This window comes from Oncorhynchus keta, chromosome 15 (genome assembly GCF_023373465.1).
Source record: "Oncorhynchus keta strain PuntledgeMale-10-30-2019 chromosome 15, Oket_V2, whole genome shotgun sequence".
Taxonomy (NCBI): domain Eukaryota; kingdom Metazoa; phylum Chordata; class Actinopteri; order Salmoniformes; family Salmonidae; genus Oncorhynchus; species Oncorhynchus keta.
In genome coordinates this window covers 18,481,411-18,499,250 of record NC_068435.1, presented here as the reverse complement: position 1 = coordinate 18,499,250, position 17,840 = coordinate 18,481,411, and the positions used below count along the sequence as shown (strand labels likewise).

Sequence of the window (17,840 nt, the reverse complement as noted above, 5' to 3'; positions counted from 1 at the left end):
AACATCGGTACAAGAACTGTTCGTTGGGACCTTCAGTGGAAATGCGTTCTCTGGAGTGATGAATCACGTTTTACCATCTGGCAAATCTGTGTTTGGCGGATGCCAGGAGAACGCTACCTGCCGCAATGCATAGTGCCAACTAAAGTTTGGTGGAGGAATAATGGTCTGGGGCTGTTTTTCATGGTTCAGGCTAGACTTCTTAGTACCAATGAAGGGAAATCTTAACACTACAGCATACCATGACATTCTGTGCTTCCAACTTTGTGGCAGCAGTTTGGGAAAGGCTCTTTCCTATTTCAGCATGACAGTGCACAAAGACAGTGCACAAAGTGAGGTCCATACAAAGTGAGGCACAGACAGAGCCCTGACCTCAACCCCATCTAACGCCGACTGCGAGCCAGGCCTAATCGCCCAACGTCAGTGCCCAACCTCACTAATGCTTTTGTGGCTAAATGGAAGCATGTTCCTACATGTAGTGGAAAGCCTTCCCAGAAGAGTGGAGGCTGTTATAGCAGCAAATCGGGGCCAACTCCATATTAAGGCCCATGACTTTTGGTCTTGTAGTTTATTTGATGATAAAACGGTGCGCTTTGTTCATTTTCTGTACTACATTATGTATGGTTACTGCAGGGCATTGCATTTAAGGGTTACCATTACGCCATCCATCTAACTGCTCTACAGTGCATCAATTTGACTTGCATATGCACCTAATATTTTGCTGTGCGACTTGTAATTTTTATTTAGGAACACAGTGCACCTAGAAAAATGAAGGATTCTAGCTTTATTACCTTAATTATTTTGCATTATGCTCCTAAATGTATTTTTGTGCGCCTACACTTTTCAACGTAGATGCACACGTGCTCATTGCAAAAAAGGGTCCGTGTACAGCACTGGCCATGTGAGTGGAGTCTGTTCAGAGGATACCAATATCACCTTCCTTGGGTGATCCTGGAAAGAGAGAACCTGCCATTTTCCATGCTTCTGTGTATCGCTTCACTGGCTGTACAAGAAACCTGAGCTAGTGTGTAAAACTGTATGGCACTTGCAACGCCAGGATTGTAGGTTTGATTCCCGGGGCTATCCATATATAAAAATGTATGCAGTGCACGCATGACTGTATGTCGCTTTGGAATAAAGCGTCTGCTCAATGGCAAATTATCATCTCCACTCTCCATGTTCCAGGTTTACCAGGCTGTGGGAAATGTTACGTCTGGGTAATGCAGCAGTTTCTTTACATAATTGTCTGTCTCCGGCTCAGAGAAGAAGTGACCTAATCAGTGGCGACCCATCATTCAGCGCCACAAACAAATCCCGTTATATCTAATGTAGCTTTGACTGGACTGATCATCTAAACATCATAGTTTTGAAATCTTAGTGTCAGGGTTTTCCTGTGGTGAAGTAGAGGAGGACCAAAACGCAGCGTGGTTATATTGACTCATGTTTAATCAAAAACGGATAAACATGAACACTACAAAACAATGAACGTGGAAAACCAAAAACAGCCCTATCTGGTGCAACACACAGAGACAGGAACAATCACCCACAAAACCCAACACAAAACAGGCTACCTAAATATGGTTCCCAATCAGAGACAATGACTAACACCTGCCTCTGATTGAGAACCATATCAGGCCAAACATAGAAATAGACAAACCAGACACACAAAATAGAATGCCCACCCAGCTCACGTCCTGACCAACACTAAAACAAGGAAAACACATACGAACGATGGACAGAACATGACACTTAGCATGCAGTCATTATCATGAATCAAGTCGGCAATCTACTGGCAAATCCCTTTTAATCCTTGTCATATGAAGAGAAATTATAGATAATATATCGGTGCTCATCAGCTATTGGACATAAACATTACACAACAAGTTTGAAATCGCATATTCAACATTGAGTGGTTTGGAAGGAATCAATGGCTCACTGCAAGCATTGCAAAGCAATCACTAGCCGACTATTCAGTGGAGTGACTGTGTGGTCCTAAGTCTGGGTTTAAGGGTCTCCTTTGCAAACTTAAAATGATAAACATTCAACATTGGCCATGCTGTCAATCCAGCATGATTTCTGCAGTGCTCAAAACGACTCTTAATTCAGATCTGGGAAATCTGACTTCGGTGAGTTGAAGACAACTGGGAACGGGGAAAAAATAGCTCTGACTGGGAAGATACGTTTTGAACGGTCATCCAACTCAGAATTGGGTGTCTTTCTAGAGCCACGACCTGAAGATCACCGATGTCATCATGATTCCACATTGTTTTTTTCAGTTGTCTTGAAAGCACCATATATCCAGACAATGCCATTCTTTGTTGACAAAGTTTGATGACAAAATTTGCCCACAAATGACTGCCGCGCCACCTTCCTGTTCAAGTGAGCACAGCACAACAAGGTGAGTCCAAAAATCTCTTGTATGCTGCTGCATAAATTATGAAATATGCTAGGGAGATATGTATACTGTAGCTAAGAAAGTAATACTAATTGTATGTTGTGTAGTATGGTGTTAGTAGCCCATGTGCCTCACCCAAATAATTTAGTCTATTTTCCCCTCTTAATTTTGCCTACTGTTCTGACTTGGTGGTGCACATGTAGCCTATAACCTGTTTTAGAGAAATGTAATCATCGAATATTGTAAGAACTTTCATTGTCTGCTTATATGCTCCATTTATTTATCACACGGTTCTGACTTGGTGAATTCTGTCGCTATACATTTAAGAAGTGCTGAGCAAATAGTTGTATTGACTACGTCCGTCCTAGCTCGTTCGTTAACGTTTTAATTGAAATTACGGATTGCCTCTTATCCGCTTGTGCCATAGTTTGTACATCTCAATCGTCAGTAAAACCACATTTGTTTAAGCAAATCAGCCATATCAGCTATGTTTTTTTATAAAAGCCAGTAAATGAGACTGAATGAATTGTTTTGCTGCCAGACAAGGCTCTGCTGATAGCCAGGTGTAGCAGTGATGGAACAGCTTTATGTAGGCCCTAACAGTTTGTTGGCGCTGTTTGTCACCGTTATAGTGCAATGAATGTATTGTTTAGTGTTGTGTTGTGCAGTGGCTTTGCTGCATCCCACATTATTTTGTTTTTGTTTGCCCCACCAAGATTTACATGCTAAAATCACCACTGGACCTAATCCAAAACCAATGTGATAAGACTAAGATTCACTCATCTATCAAGCACAGTTTACTCAACCCATGAAGCACAAGGTCCCATGTTAGGCTACACTGTGAAACATTACTGATGGAAGCACCTCACTCATTGAATGAAAGATAACATGCTCACCCTCAGATTATTTCTCAAATGTAATTGGTCCAGTCACCACATCCTAAGGTGTTTCACCAAGGGCACATCAATTGACCTCACATACCCATACTATACTGTAAAACTACAACTGCTAGAGGGACAATGACCACGTTTACATGCACACCAATATCCGGTTATTATTCGGAATACTCAAGTATTCTGTTTTTGAGTTGATGCATATAAACATAATTTCCTGTTTAAAATGACCTGAATAAGTTTGTATCCCGGTTTTTAGAAGTCTGAATAAGATGCCTGGGATATGCTGATATTAGATGAGATACTGTGGCATGTAAACATATTATCCCATTTACTGTTGTTTTTGCAGTTGCGAAGGCTGTTTCAAATAGTATCACTTTTGAAGGTCAGATGGAAACGATTCTAGTTGGAATACTGACCGTAGTCTGGACATTGATTGTAGGCCTCACGTAGCCTATTATAATATTAATTCCTGCAGAATTAAGTGTTGTAAAATTATAGACCAAATGTTAATTTTGTCTCGGGAACAGGAATGGAGAAATGAGATTAATTTCTTTCATCTTTAAAAAATGTGAACATGCGATTAGGGACCGTGTTGTGTATCCTAAACGTGCAATTTTTTTCAGCAACATAAAAGCTGAAAGTATTTCACATTTAACCACAAAATATGCATTCAAGATTAAAAGTGAAATACTATCAGAAACATGTTGGATCGTTTTCACTGATTTTCATTTCCTTAAAACCGGTCAACAAACTGATATCGTTTGGAAATGTTGCACTGAAGATCTCCCTGGTCCCTAACTGTCTTTTGCTCCAGGAGAGAAGCAGAAATGAAAGAGAGAACTTTACCGATGTTAATTAGGTTGTTGATAATGCATTCATTTATCGATTTATGACATCATTCTAGTGAGCAAGGCTTTATTTAGTATTCTAGAGCATTGTTCCCCAATTGGTGGGCCACGGAACAAATTTGGTCCTCTGGTGATTTTTATTTGGCCTCCCCAAGTTTTCTGAGAAAAAAATGTATATTATTAAATGTAAATGTTATTTGACATAAGACAAATCAGCTCCCACAGATTCTTTATTTGGAAATCTGTTCCAAAGTATTCCCACACATAATAGAGAGATATGTGATCGTATAAAGCAAGGTTTGAAATGATTATGTTTTAGTCAAATATTATATATGTTTAGGCTTCCTTCAGTCAATTTGCAGTCTACAAATGATTTGTAATTATGTTCTGGCCCCATGACCATCCGCTCAAGAAAAAATTGTCCCGTGACTGAATCTAGTTGATGATCCCTGTTGTAGAGCATCAAGTAATGACAGCAGATAAACTGCATGTACTGTATCTAATTATAGACAAGTTGACTAACAAATAGCCTACATAATTTCAGAAATTATAAGCAGAAAAATAGAGGCTTAACTTTTTTCCCCCGCACCCCATGTCAAAAAAATTGTACTGCTGTCCCTGGGCTAATTAGGAATATGTTTATTCATGGGTACAGGGATACTTGTGAGCGGGATATCAAAGGTGCATTTAAACAGTTTATCCTGAATTAGACCTTAAAGCTGCAATATGTAACTTTTTGGGAGACCTGACCAAATTCACATAAATGTGAGTTATAGATCTGTCATTCTCATTGACAAAGTCTAAAAAGCAGAAGATTTGTTCTATGTGCGCAATTTCTATGATTCCCATTTTTAAGTTTTGCTTTTGTAAACCAGTTTAAAACAGCTGAAAATACAATATTTTTGATAAAGTATTCCACAGCGGTTTAGATGGTACAATGATTCTCTACACTGCTGGCTTGTTTTGCCACATAAACTGAAATTAGGCAAACTATTTGCATTTTAGCAACCAGGAAATGGCAGAGATGTCTGCATATTACATCTTTAACAGGAATAAGAGCTATTATCCGGAATACTCTGCGGATGTAAACGTAGTCAATGTGGTTATAGCTTCTACAGTATTCTCGGGAGAGACATTCCCGGTCTTCATCTACTCACAATCCAGAGTCGGCTTTCTATTCCGCAACAAAGCCTCCTTCACTCACGCTGCCAAGCTTACCCTAGTAAAACTGACTATCCTACCGATCCTCGACTTCGGCGATGTCATCTACAAAATGGCTTCCAACACTCTACTCAGCAAACTGGATGCAGTCTATCACAGTGCCATCCGTTTTGTCACTAAAGCACCTTATACCACCCACCACTGCGACTTGTATGCTCTAGTCGGCTGGCCCTCACTACATATTCGTCGCCAGACCCACTGGCTCCAGGTCATTTAGAAGTCCATGCTAGGTAAAGCTCCGCCTTATCTCAGTTCACTGGTCACGATGGCAACACCCATCCGTAGCACGCGCTCCAGCAGGTGTATCTCACTGATCATCCCTAATGCCAACACCTCATTTGGCCGCCTTTCGTTCCAGTACTCTGCTGCCTGTGACTGGAACGAATTGCAAAAATCGCTGAAGTTGGAGACTTTTATCTCCCTCACCAACTTCAAACATCAGCTATCCGAGCAGCTAACCGATCGCTGCAGCTGTACATAGTCTATAGGTAAATAGCTCACCCTTTTTCACCTACCTCATTCCCATACTGTTTTTATACTGTTTTTATTTATTTACTTTTCTGCTCTTTTGCACACCAATATCTCTACCTGTACATGCCCATCTGATCATTTATCACTCCAGTGTTAATCTGCAAAATTGTATTATTCGCCTACCTCCTCATGCCTTTTGCACACATTGTATATAGACTGTCCATTTTTTTCTACTGTGTTATTGACTTGCTAATTGTTTACTCCATGTGTAACTCTGTGTTGTCTGTTCACACTGCTATGCTTTATCTTGGCCAGGTCGCAGTTGCAAATGAGAACTTGTTCTCAACTAGCCTACCTGGTTAAATAAAGGTGAAATAAATAAAAAAAATTAAAAAATTAAGAACAGCATGACCTCACCGTGACCTCAGCCTCACCCTGGAGTCTCAAATGGTAGCTTCTGTTTCCTGGTGTGCTGCCAGGAGAGTAAATATGAGTGTTTGACAGCCCTCTTAGCTTGGCTGCCCTGAAAATTAACTATAGCCTACATTCAGCTAAAGTACGGCCTGTTTCAATGTCATAGGATCAAACAACAACATCACAGACTCAAAACAAACAGCTTCTGTTTGGTTAGTTGGACATTAAAATTAAGTGAAATGACACCTGACGAGGCTGTAGCTCTAATAATCACAGAAAGTTGAATATAATATACTGAACAAAACTATAAATGCAACATGTAAAGTGTTGGTCGCATGTTTCATGAGCTGAAATAAAAGATCCCAGAAATGTTCCATAAGCACAAAAAGCTTATTTCTCTCAAATATGCACCAATTTGTTTACATCCCTGTTAGTGAGCATTTATCCTTCGCCAAGGTAATCCATTCATCTGACAGGTGTGGTATATCCAGAAGCTCATTCAACAGCATGATCGTTACTCATGGCTCCCGAGTGGCACAGTGGTTGAAGGCACTGCATCTCAGTGCAAGAGGCGTCACTACAGTCCCTGGGTCGAATCCAGGCTGTATCACATCCGGACATGATTGGGAGTCCCATCGGGTGACGCACAATTGGCCCAGCTTCGTCCGGGTTTAGCCGGAGTAGGCTGTCATTGTATAAGAATTTGTTCTTCACTGACTTGCATAGTTAAATACATTTTTATTTTATATTACACAGGTGCACCTTGTGCTGGGGGACAATAAAAGGCCACTCTAAAAGGGGCAGTTTTGTTATACAACACAATGCCACAGATATCTCAAGTTTTAAAGGAGTGTGCAACTGGCATTCTGATTGCAGGAATGTCCACCAGAGCTGTTGCCAGAGAATTGAAAGTACATTTCTCTACCATAAGCCGCCTCCGTCATTTTCGAGAATTTGCCTGTATGTCCAACCGGCATCACAACCGCAGACCATGTGTAACCACGCCAGCCCAGGACCTCCACATCCGGCTTCTTCACTGCTGGATCGTCGGACCAGCCCACCGGACATCTGATGAAACTGTGGGTTTTCACAACCTGAAGATTTTCTGCACAAACTGTCAGAAACCGTCTCAGGGAAGCTCATCTGCATGCTTATCGTCCTCACCAGGGTCTTGACCTGACTTCAGTTTGACATCGTAACCGACTTCAGTGGGCAAATTGCTCACCTTCGATGGCCAAGTGTGCTCGATGGAGAAGTGTGCTCTTCACAGATGAATCTCGGTTTCAACTGTATTGGGGAGATGGCAACTGTATATATGTGTGGGTGAGCGGTTTGCTAATATCAACGTTGTGAACAGAGTGCCCCATGGTGGCGGTGGGGTTATGGTATGGGCAGGCATAAGCTACAAACAACGAACACAATTGCATTTTATCGATGGCAATTTGAATGTGTAACCGATGCGAAATGGCTAGCTAGTTAGCGGTGGTGCGCGCTAATAGCGTTTCGATCGATGACGTCACTTGCTCTGAGACCTTGAAGTTGTGGTTCCCCTTGCTCTTCAAGGGCCGCAGCTTTTGTGGAGTGATAGGTAACGATGCTACGTGGGTGTCAGTTATTGATGTGTGCAGAGGGTCCCTGGTTCTAGCCCGGGTATGTGCGAGGGGACGGACTAAAGTTATACTGTTGCAAATGCATAGAGATACCGTGACGAGATCCTGAGGCCCATTGTCGTACCATTCATCTGCTGCCATCACCTCATGTTTCAGCATGATATTGTTGCAAGGATCTGTTCACAGTTCCTGGAAGCTGAAAATGGCCCAGTTCTTCCATGGCCTGCATACTCACCAGACATGTCACCCATTGAGCATGTTTGAGATGCTCTGGATCGATGTGTATGACAGCATGTTCCAGTTCCTGCCTATATCCAGCAACTTCGCACAGCCATTCAGGAGGAGTGGGACAACATTCCACAGACCACAATCAACAGCCTAATCAACTCTATGCAAAGGAGATGTGTCACGCTGCATGATGCAAATGGTGGTCCCACCAGATACTGACTGGTTTTCTGATCCACGCCCCTAATCTTGTTTTTTTAAAGGTATCTGTGACCAAGAGATGCATATCTGTATTTCCAGTCGTGAAATCCATAGACTAGGGCCTAATTAATGTATTTAAATTGACTGATTTCCTTATATGTAACTGTAACTCAGTCAAATCCTTGAAATTGTTGCATGTTGTTTTTATTTTATTTTAAATGTTGTTTAAAATCCCACTCTCTGTGCTGAGGTCCCGCTCTAGTATCTCTGTCAGGCTATTGGATTCGTCAGCTTCTTTCCTCCCACACCTGCACACACAGTAGAAAGACAGACGCTGCTTTTTAAGCCTTCTGAGACATTCTACTCAACTGCAGCAGCTTAGCCTAAGTCCATCCGCTGTGCGAAATAGAGAGGAGACGTTTAGCTCTGAGTAAACAGCTGACAGGCTCCTTATCTCCTTAACTCAGAAACGTGCTGTCACCACCACCATCATGGAGTCTCCTCCACTGAGCTCCATGGAGTTGTGTTTTAAGTGGTGGGAATAATCAATCTTTCAGTGAGGAGCCGCTTAACTGGAGGGGAAAAGAGCCTAGAAGGCCACTCTACTGTACTCCCTGTGCAAAAGTAACTGTCCAGTGAAAATCTCACTTTTAAAGGTTCACATTCTGTTAACTCATACCCAAATCATTTTGTTGATTTCCTATGCTCGTATTTGTGGCCAAAGCATAAATCAGAGAAAAACACATTCAAAATACCTCAAATTTTAAAAAATGCTTGCAATTTCCTCAGAGGATGATGTCATCTTCCTGAGAAGAATGAGCTGGCCAATCAGCAGTCTACTCGCATGAATATTTTTTTACATTATTATTATTATTTTTTTAATTTTACCCCTTTTTCTCCCCAATTTCGTGGTATCCAATTGTTTAGTAGCTACTGTCTTGTTGTTACAACTCCCATATGGACTCGGGAGAGACGAAGGTTGAAAGTCATGCGTCCTCCGATACACAACACAACCAAGCCGCACTGCTTCTTAACACAGCACCATCCAACCCGGAAGCCAGCCGCACCAATGTGTCGGAGGAAACACAGTGCACCTGGCAACCTTGGTTAGTGTGCACTGCACCCGGCCCGCCACAGGAGTCGCTGGTGCGCGATGAGACAAGGATTTCCCTACCGGCCAAACCCTCCTTAACCCGGACGAGGCTAGGACCTCCCGGTCATGGCCAGCTACGACAGAGCCTGGGCGCAAACCCAGAGTCTCTGGTGGCACAGCTGGTGCTGCAGTACAGCGCCCTTAACCACTGCGCCACCCGGGAGGCCCATCACATTAATATTTTTAATGACTGGTATAGGCCCACGCCATTCTGTCGTTAGAGTATACCATTCCAACACAGAAAAGCTGCTTTTTAACATACTTAATCTGCCTGGTTATATAAGGGTATAAAATGTACAGTTGAAGTCGGAAGTTTACAAACACCTTAGCCAAATACATTTAACCTCAGTTTTTCACAATGCCTGACATTTAATCCTAGTAAAAATTCCCTGTCTTAGGTCAGTTAGGATCACCACTTTATTTTAAGAATGTGAAATGTCAGAATAATAGTAGAGAGTGATTTATTTCAGATTTTATTTCTTTCATCACATTCCCAGTGGGTCAACGTTTACTTACACTCAATTAGTATTTGGTAGCATTGCCTTTAAATTGTTTAAGTTGGGTCAAATGTTCTGGGTAGCCTTCCACAAGCTTCCCACAATAAGTTGGGTGAATTTTGGCCCATTCCTCCTGACAGAGCTGGTGTAACTGAGTCGGGTTTGTAGGCCTCCTTGCTCGCACAGGCTTTTTCAGTTCTGCCCACAAATGTTCTATAGGATTGAGGTCAGGGCTTTGTGATGGACACTCCAATACCTTGACTTTGTTGTCCTTAAGCCATTTTGCCACAACTTTGGAAGTATGCTTGGGGCCATTGTTCATTTGGAAGACCCATTTGCAACCAAGCTTTAACTTCATGACTGATGTCTTGAGATGTTGCTTCAATATATCCACATAATTTTCCCACCTCATGATGCCATCTATTTTGTGAAGCGCAACAGTCCCTCCTGCAACAAAGCATCCCCACAATATAATGCTGCCAACCCCGTGCTTCATGGTTGGGATGGTGTTCTTCGGCTTGCAAGCATCCCCCTTTTTCCTCCAAACATAACAATGGTCATTATGGACAAACAGTTCTATTTTTGTTTAATCAGAGAAGAGGACATTTCTCCAAAAAGTACGATCTTTGTCCCCATGTGCAGTTGCAAACCGTAGTCTGGCTTTTTTATGCCGGTTTTGGAGCAGTGGCTTCTTCCTTGCTGAGCGGCCTTTCAGGTTATGTCAATTTAGGACTTGTTTTACTGTGGATATAGATACTTTTGTACCTGTTCCCTCCAGCATCTTCACAAGGTCCTTTGCTGTTGATCTGGGACTGATTTGCACTTTTCACACCAAAGTACATTCATCTCTAGGACACAGAACACGTCTCCTTCCTGAGCGGTAGGACGGCTCTGTGGTCCCATGGTGTTCATACTTGCGTACTATTATTTGTACAGATGAACGTGGTACCTTCAGGTGTTTGGAAATTTCTCCCAAGGATGAACCAGACTTGTGGAGGTCTACAATTATTTTTCTGAGGTCTTGGCTGATTTATTTGGATTTTCCCAGGATGTCAAGCAAAGAGGCACCAAGGTTGAAGGTAGGCCTTGAAATACATCCACAGGTACACCTCCAATTGACTCAAAGGATGTCAATAGCCTATCAGAAGCTTCTAAAGCCATGACATAATTTTCTGGAATTTTCCAAGCTGTTTAAAGGCACGGTCAACTTACTGTATGTAAACTTCTGACCCACTGGAATTGTGATACAGTGAATTATAAGTGAAATATTCTGTCTGTAAACAATTGTTGGACAAATTACTTGTCATGCAGAAAGTAGATGTTGTCACAGGCCGGCTCATAGCCTGTGGCAAAAATAAGGGGACACGAACAACAGGCCAATCAAAAAGGTTCTTTATTATAAACCAAAAACTATTAACTTTAAACAAAGAAAAAGGTATGAGGTGTGAAAGTATCATAATGTAGGGTGTATGTAAAGTGCAGGGATGCATGAATCTGTGTGTGTGAATATGACTGAGTGAAAACTATGCAAAACTACAAAGGAACAAACAAAACAGGATCAGAGAAAAGATACAAACTAGGTTAAAGGAGCATGGGACAGAGCATCAGCAATGATATTATCCTTACCACTAATGTGTCTAATATCAAGGTTGAATGGTTGCAAGAACAAAGCCCAAACGCATCAGGCGCTGGTTGGGATTTTGCAGGGATTGTTGTTTGTGTCCCCTCATTTTGCAGGGATTGTTGTTTGTGTCCCCTCATTTTGCAGGGATTGTTGTTTGTGTCCCCTCATTTTGCAGGGATTGTTGTTTGTGTCCCCTCATTTTGCAGGGATTGTTGTTTGTGTCCCCTCATTTTGCAGGGATTGTTGTTTGTGTCCCCTCATTTTGCAGGGATTGTTGTTTGTGTCCCCTCATTTTGCAGGGATTGTTGTTTGTGTCCCCTCATTTTGCAGGGATTGTTGTTTGTGTCCCCTCATTTTGCAGGGATTGTTGTTTGTGTCCCCTCATTTTTGCCACAGGCTATGAGCCGGCCTGTGATAAGTGGGGGCTCATCCGTAAGTTAAAGTTAATTGTACTTTAGTCTTACTTTAGTATTTCTAGTTCTATTTCTATTTTTTAGACTTCTGCCTGACCAAATGAACTGACCAGGAATAACTCTAGGTCCTAGTTATGGGGTATTTTGCCATCAGGTGAGCAGGTCAAGTGGACCATGGGAGGGTAGGCAATACCAGTGTTCAGATGATACTTTATGATCCCTGTTACACCCAAATGTGTGTTATTTCGATGTAAAACATGAAGAAATTGAAGGTCTCAGGTTCAGAAGTTGAATCTGTGAGGATTTATCTTAAATAACATTCCTGTGTGTAATGGATAGAACAGCAGTTCCCAACATTTTCTGTTCCGTGGTCACCAAATCACAGTCAAAAGCTCTTGAGAACCACTATCGTGGCTTCGCAGAATTTGTTAACATTGAATATCTTGGCAAATTTAGACTACATTTTATCAGGGAATGTAACGGATTAAAGACCTATTAGTGTTATTATAAACCATTTGTATTGTGAAATGTAATGTAAAATTCCTTCTAATACCATTAATACTCCCAACTTTTATTATTGGAAGAAGAAAAATAATAAAATCACACACAAAAATAGTCATTCTATAAAATAATCTTGAAAGAAATGTGTAGACCACAGGTTGAAAACCACTGGGATAGAGGAATGTCTTGTTGTCCTTGGTAGTTGATTTAGTGTAAAAATGTAGCTATTGTAGAGATGACATGATGCTGTAAGGTTGAGTACAACATGATTTTGACATTCGTGTGTCAACGAAGTGAGTAGAGCGTCCTTTTCAGCAAGAGCATTTCACATAGCAATGATTGAGGCAGGAATGAGGTGAAATATGCATTCCTGCACCCATAGAAGGGTGTATGGGTTTTTGACTTATGGCTCTTTTACATCACCTGAAAGGATTGTAAGTCAAAACCCCATACACATTTCTATGGGTACAGGGATGCATATTTCACCTCATTCCTGCCTCAATCATTTCTATGTGAAGTCATTGCTATGTGAAATGATCTTACTGAAAAGGGGGCTCTACTCAATTCGTTGACACACGGATGTCAAAATCATGTTGTACTCATCATTGCTATGAAATCCTGATGGCTACACTTCTTCAATGACGACTGTTCTTTGCTCACACCAGCAAACATGTGGTCCCCCCTCTCTCTATCACACACACACACATCAAATCCCCTCTCCACACAGCACCCTCCTGGGGAGGACATGTCTGGGGCTGGCAGACAGGAGGCCAGGAAGAGGCTGAGACAGACAAATGACTGTTACCACAGACACAGTACAACATGCCCCCATCCCCATGGGGTAACCTATTTCACATCATTATAGAGATGCCCACATAGGCTGGCATGTGTGCTTGGCATACAGATGAAATACTGTGGAAGAAAATGTAAAGTTTTTTTTTTTTTTTTAAGTTTACAATTGAGCTACACAGGCTCAGACCAGATAGGGGATTGTCTTAGGCCATGATCAATTTGTTTTCCTTCCTTCCTAATCACTATGTGCTAAGAAACAAATTAACCCATTCTGGGAGTCACATTCCCAGCCTTGTTGAAATTGTATGTATCCTAATAGACATGAGGGGTATATATTTAACCTTTTTTGTACAGGGATGATTTATTGAAGGTATTGCTGAATCAATCAAGCCTGCATATGGATCATGGTAACTCGATATAGTTTTGCTCTCCGCTATATTTTTTTTAACAAATCATGTAAAATAAGTAGACGCTGGTGATAGACCTTGTAGTATTTGCTGGCATCTAGTGGTTGGAAGCACGGTTAAATAAAATTCAATCATTTGTATAGCTAATAATTACGAATTCACTGCATAAATGTCACGTGTGTTAATGTGTTATGTACGTTAAAATACGGAGTGATTGTTAAAAAAGGCTTTGCACTAACACTAGTCTTACTAGTACTAGCAGGAACATTTTTACTAGCAATGATTGTGTTGTTGTCTTACCTACCTTAGTTGAATGCACTGACCTTCTGGATAAGACTGTTAGCTAAATGTAAACTGTTATTTGCTGAAAACAAATACATTTCGAAAGGCTATGGGATATGCATGACCCGAAAAATAAACAATTTACCTTTGAACTCTGGCCCTGCCGACAGTGCGTGATTCATATACCGTTGCCGTGTTTATGTGCTAGTCGGAACTAGAACGTTGAAAATGTCAGAATTCGGCTCAAAATTCTTGAGTTGTTCACCACTAGTGACATCAGAGGCTAAGTCAGTCCTTTGAGGAATCACCCAGGAGGGGAGCTCACTGTAAGATGGCTGCATTGAGTCCCGATGGTACAGGAGGCATAGGCTCGGGTGTCCAGTCCAGGCCCAAAGCTAATTATTTCATAACCTCTAATCAGGGACTGATTTAGACCTGGGATACTTACACAGGCAGTCTAAAAAAAAAATCTCACTAATTGGTCTTGACTAATGACATCAGATTTTTTTCAGAGCTGATCTGATTGCGCAAAAGAAGATTTGAATACCCTTGCTCTACACAATACATATGTTCCTGTCCACAGCCTGAGCCTTAGTTGGTGACGGGTCTAATTTGAAGCCTCGCACCAGCTACACCATGAACTCCCCCAAGGTCATTGTGTCCAAGTCCCACGCTGGGAAGGTGAAGGGTTTCATCGAGGCCTTCGGGACCACAACAGTCATCCTCCCAGCAGAGGGCGCAGGTACTGCACTTTTGTTTGTGTGAAGTTTGTTCACCCAAATGTATAATTTCTTAATCATTATCTGGCCATAGAAGTAGTCTTGGGTGAGCTGTGAATGTGTCATACGATTAGGCATTCATTTGCCATTTTTATAAGTATACATATTTCTGTGGGCTTCAGTTTTTTAATAGGTGTTATGATTGGAATAACACCCTGTCAGGTATTTACATCATTTATTTCACTGTTTTATGGATGTTGATCTGGTAATTTCTACTCTCCATAGGCTATAAGGTGCTTGCTCTGCTGGACCCCAGTGATGAGGACATTGAGAAGGCAGACATGTACATCCTCGTGACCTTCATCAAGAAGTGAGACATCTGTGCCGGCAATGGCCTGCTCACAGCCCTGGGAGGTCACATGATCACACTGAAGGGCGAGGATATAGCCTATTCTGGAGTGACTGGCAACAATGGTGGTCTGCTAGCCAGTGTCAAGGTGGACCACCAAGCCCTGGTGGCGAAACTGCCTGCATGGGACTCTGCTGACAAACACTGAAAAACACACACAGATATTTATACTCACTCCATTATGTTCATACACAGATGATCAAGGACAAACAGACAAGATGACCACAAGCTTTGAAGACCAAACAAACACAGATGAGAGGACCGCACAATCTGGGACAAGACAATATTACAAAGCCCACCAGTTTCTTCTTCAAACTCCTTTCACCATTTAAAAAAAAAAGTATTTGTAAAAAGATAAGTCAGTCCTTGCATTTTCTATCATAGAAAGTGCTAACAAGTTGGACAAGGAAAAGCCATGTGCCCAGCTTCAGTTTGTTGCTAAGAGATGGGTGCCTTTGATTGGCATGGAAACTTAGTCAATGCCTGGTGTGGAAAGGAACAAATGTGTTGGAACACTCTGTAGTTGTCGTTCTTCTTGACACCTGTGGGATATGATTGCTGGTGAAGGTACAGGGATGAATGAAGAGCGTTTTCTTCATAGAAGTCATTTTCATTGTAGCACAATAACCTTGATCCTGTGAGGTTTCTTCTTTTAGTTGCTCATTCCTACAGAACATTTACATTATGCTAGACAGGGTAACTATGAGGGGATCATTTATTTAACTATAGCTTAACACATGATGCAGCGGTGGGATTTGGGCTGCTACAATGTGAATGGAGTTTGAGGGTTGTTTTTAAAAGCATGATACTTCCTAAATATGCACATTAGTTTTAGTGTACTACTGTGTGTGTATGTATGTGAAAGTGCAATTTCCACTTATTTTTTATGAATAGCATGTGTGAATTCACTAGGTACTGCAGCTTTCCTGACTCCTCCTCTGGGGCAAGGCTATACAGTGTGTTACATCTATATGTAGCTAGTGTAGTTGCTACATTTGCAAATAAGAAACCATTCTGTTGCAAATAATCTTATTAGTTAAACATGCTAATTTGTCAGCAACAGTTTTTTTTTAGATGTTTGTTGATGATTTTTCCCATATACAGTAGGGATGTTCAGATTCACAATAGACCATTAAGACATGGATATCCCTGCTCTAGCACTGTGAATACTAAGGCTGGATATCAAACCGAGCACTCGGATCGCACTTGATCACTCCGGAGTCAAACGCTGATTGTCGAGTCATCGAGGGCTCCACTGCTCCCTTCGGAAGCCTCACTGTCAAGTAGTAAACCTGTTGCCGACTAGGTGGAATTGGCATGGGATTCTTCCCATGACTCTGTCACCTAGGAACCACTGTCATTACTACTTTGCCCTCAAGAATAGTCTGAATAAGTCAACATAAATTGGAAAAAAATCTGTAATTTTGAAATATTGCTAAGTGGCAGTTGGGATGTTGAGTGCGAATCGTCTCAATGCTCATTTTGGCCAAAACACATTTTTATTGTCCAACTGTGCTTTCTCAAAATTACTTTTTGTACAGCATGAGCGTATGTTGTATGTCTGAACTGGCTGTGTATGCTAAGCCTGTACATATAGCTGTTATAATGTGACTGTGTTTCTCCAACTTCCCTCTGTGTTTTAAATGAAATGGTGCTGTGCATGAGATCACTGACTGGGTTATGACTACTTCCTACGTGATCTAGATCGTTTGATGTGTGGTGTTACTACTGCTGCATGCCCTCATGGTTATGTTGTACTGTTGATGAGAAATACATGTTCAAAGCTATCACTGTCTGTAAATTTAACCCATTGCTATAAGTGCTGGTAATGTTTTGAAAGGAGAATGTATTTTTGTGAAGGGATAACAGCAGAATATTTTTAGTTTTTTACCAACATGTCTTACATTGAGTGGAACTACTGTGAATAAAAACCCAGTGTAAAACCACTGAAAAGGCCAAAATACAGTAGAATGGGTACTGTGAGTAAAACCTTTAAACAGGTCAACATTCACAAGGCCGCAGGGCCAGACGGATTACCAGGACGTGTACTCCGAGCTTGCGATGACCAACTGGCAAGTGTCTTCACTGACATTTTCAACCTCTCTGTCTGAGACTGTAATACCAACACGTTTTAGCAGACCACCATAGTCCCTGTGCCCAAGAACACTAGTACCAACCCGTAGCAGTCACATCCGTAGCCATGAAGTGCTTTGAAAGGCTGGTAATGGCTCACATCAACACCATTATCCCAGAAACCCTAGACCCACTCCAATTTGCATACCGCCCTAACAGATCCACAGATTCTTCATTGTAATCAGAGTGCTAATATTAATACTATGCATGACAGTCTCTTGGCTAAGTGTTGAAGACAGACGGACTGCATCACTTCTTTTTATAAGAAACAATTTGTTGAAAATCCCAAATTGTTTGAATAGTCAACTTACACACAGCTCTGACACACACACTTATCCCACCAGACATGCCACCAGGGGTCTTTTCATAGTCCCCAAATCCAAAACAAATTCAAGAAAACAATTATTATTATATAGAGCCCTTATTGCATGGAACTTCCTAACATCTCATATTGCTCAAATAAACAGCAAACCTGGTTCAGATAAAGCAACACCTCCCGGCACAATGCCACTCCCCTATTTGACCTAGATAGTTTGTGTGTATGTATTGACATGTAGGCTGTGTGTGCCTTTTAAAAAATGTATGTAGTTCTGTCCTTGAAATGTTCTTGTCTAATGACATTCTCTATTATG

At 41.5% G+C, this 17,840-nt stretch overlaps 1 long non-coding RNA gene across 2 annotated transcripts; it reads left to right on the top strand.

The window, feature by feature from the left end:
* The first annotated feature begins 1,381 nt into the window (after positions 1-1,381).
* LOC118395103 (uncharacterized) lies at positions 1,382-17,026 on the top strand. 2 transcript variants are annotated; one of them, XR_004827889.2, is made up of 4 exons: positions 1,382-2,123; positions 2,274-2,395; positions 14,531-14,689; positions 14,952-17,026. It is a non-coding gene; the product is annotated as an uncharacterized LOC118395103 (long non-coding RNA). The 2 variants fall into 2 exon arrangements; XR_004827888.2 differs by having other exon boundaries at positions 1,382-2,395.
* Positions 17,027-17,840: the final 814 nt, after the last annotated feature.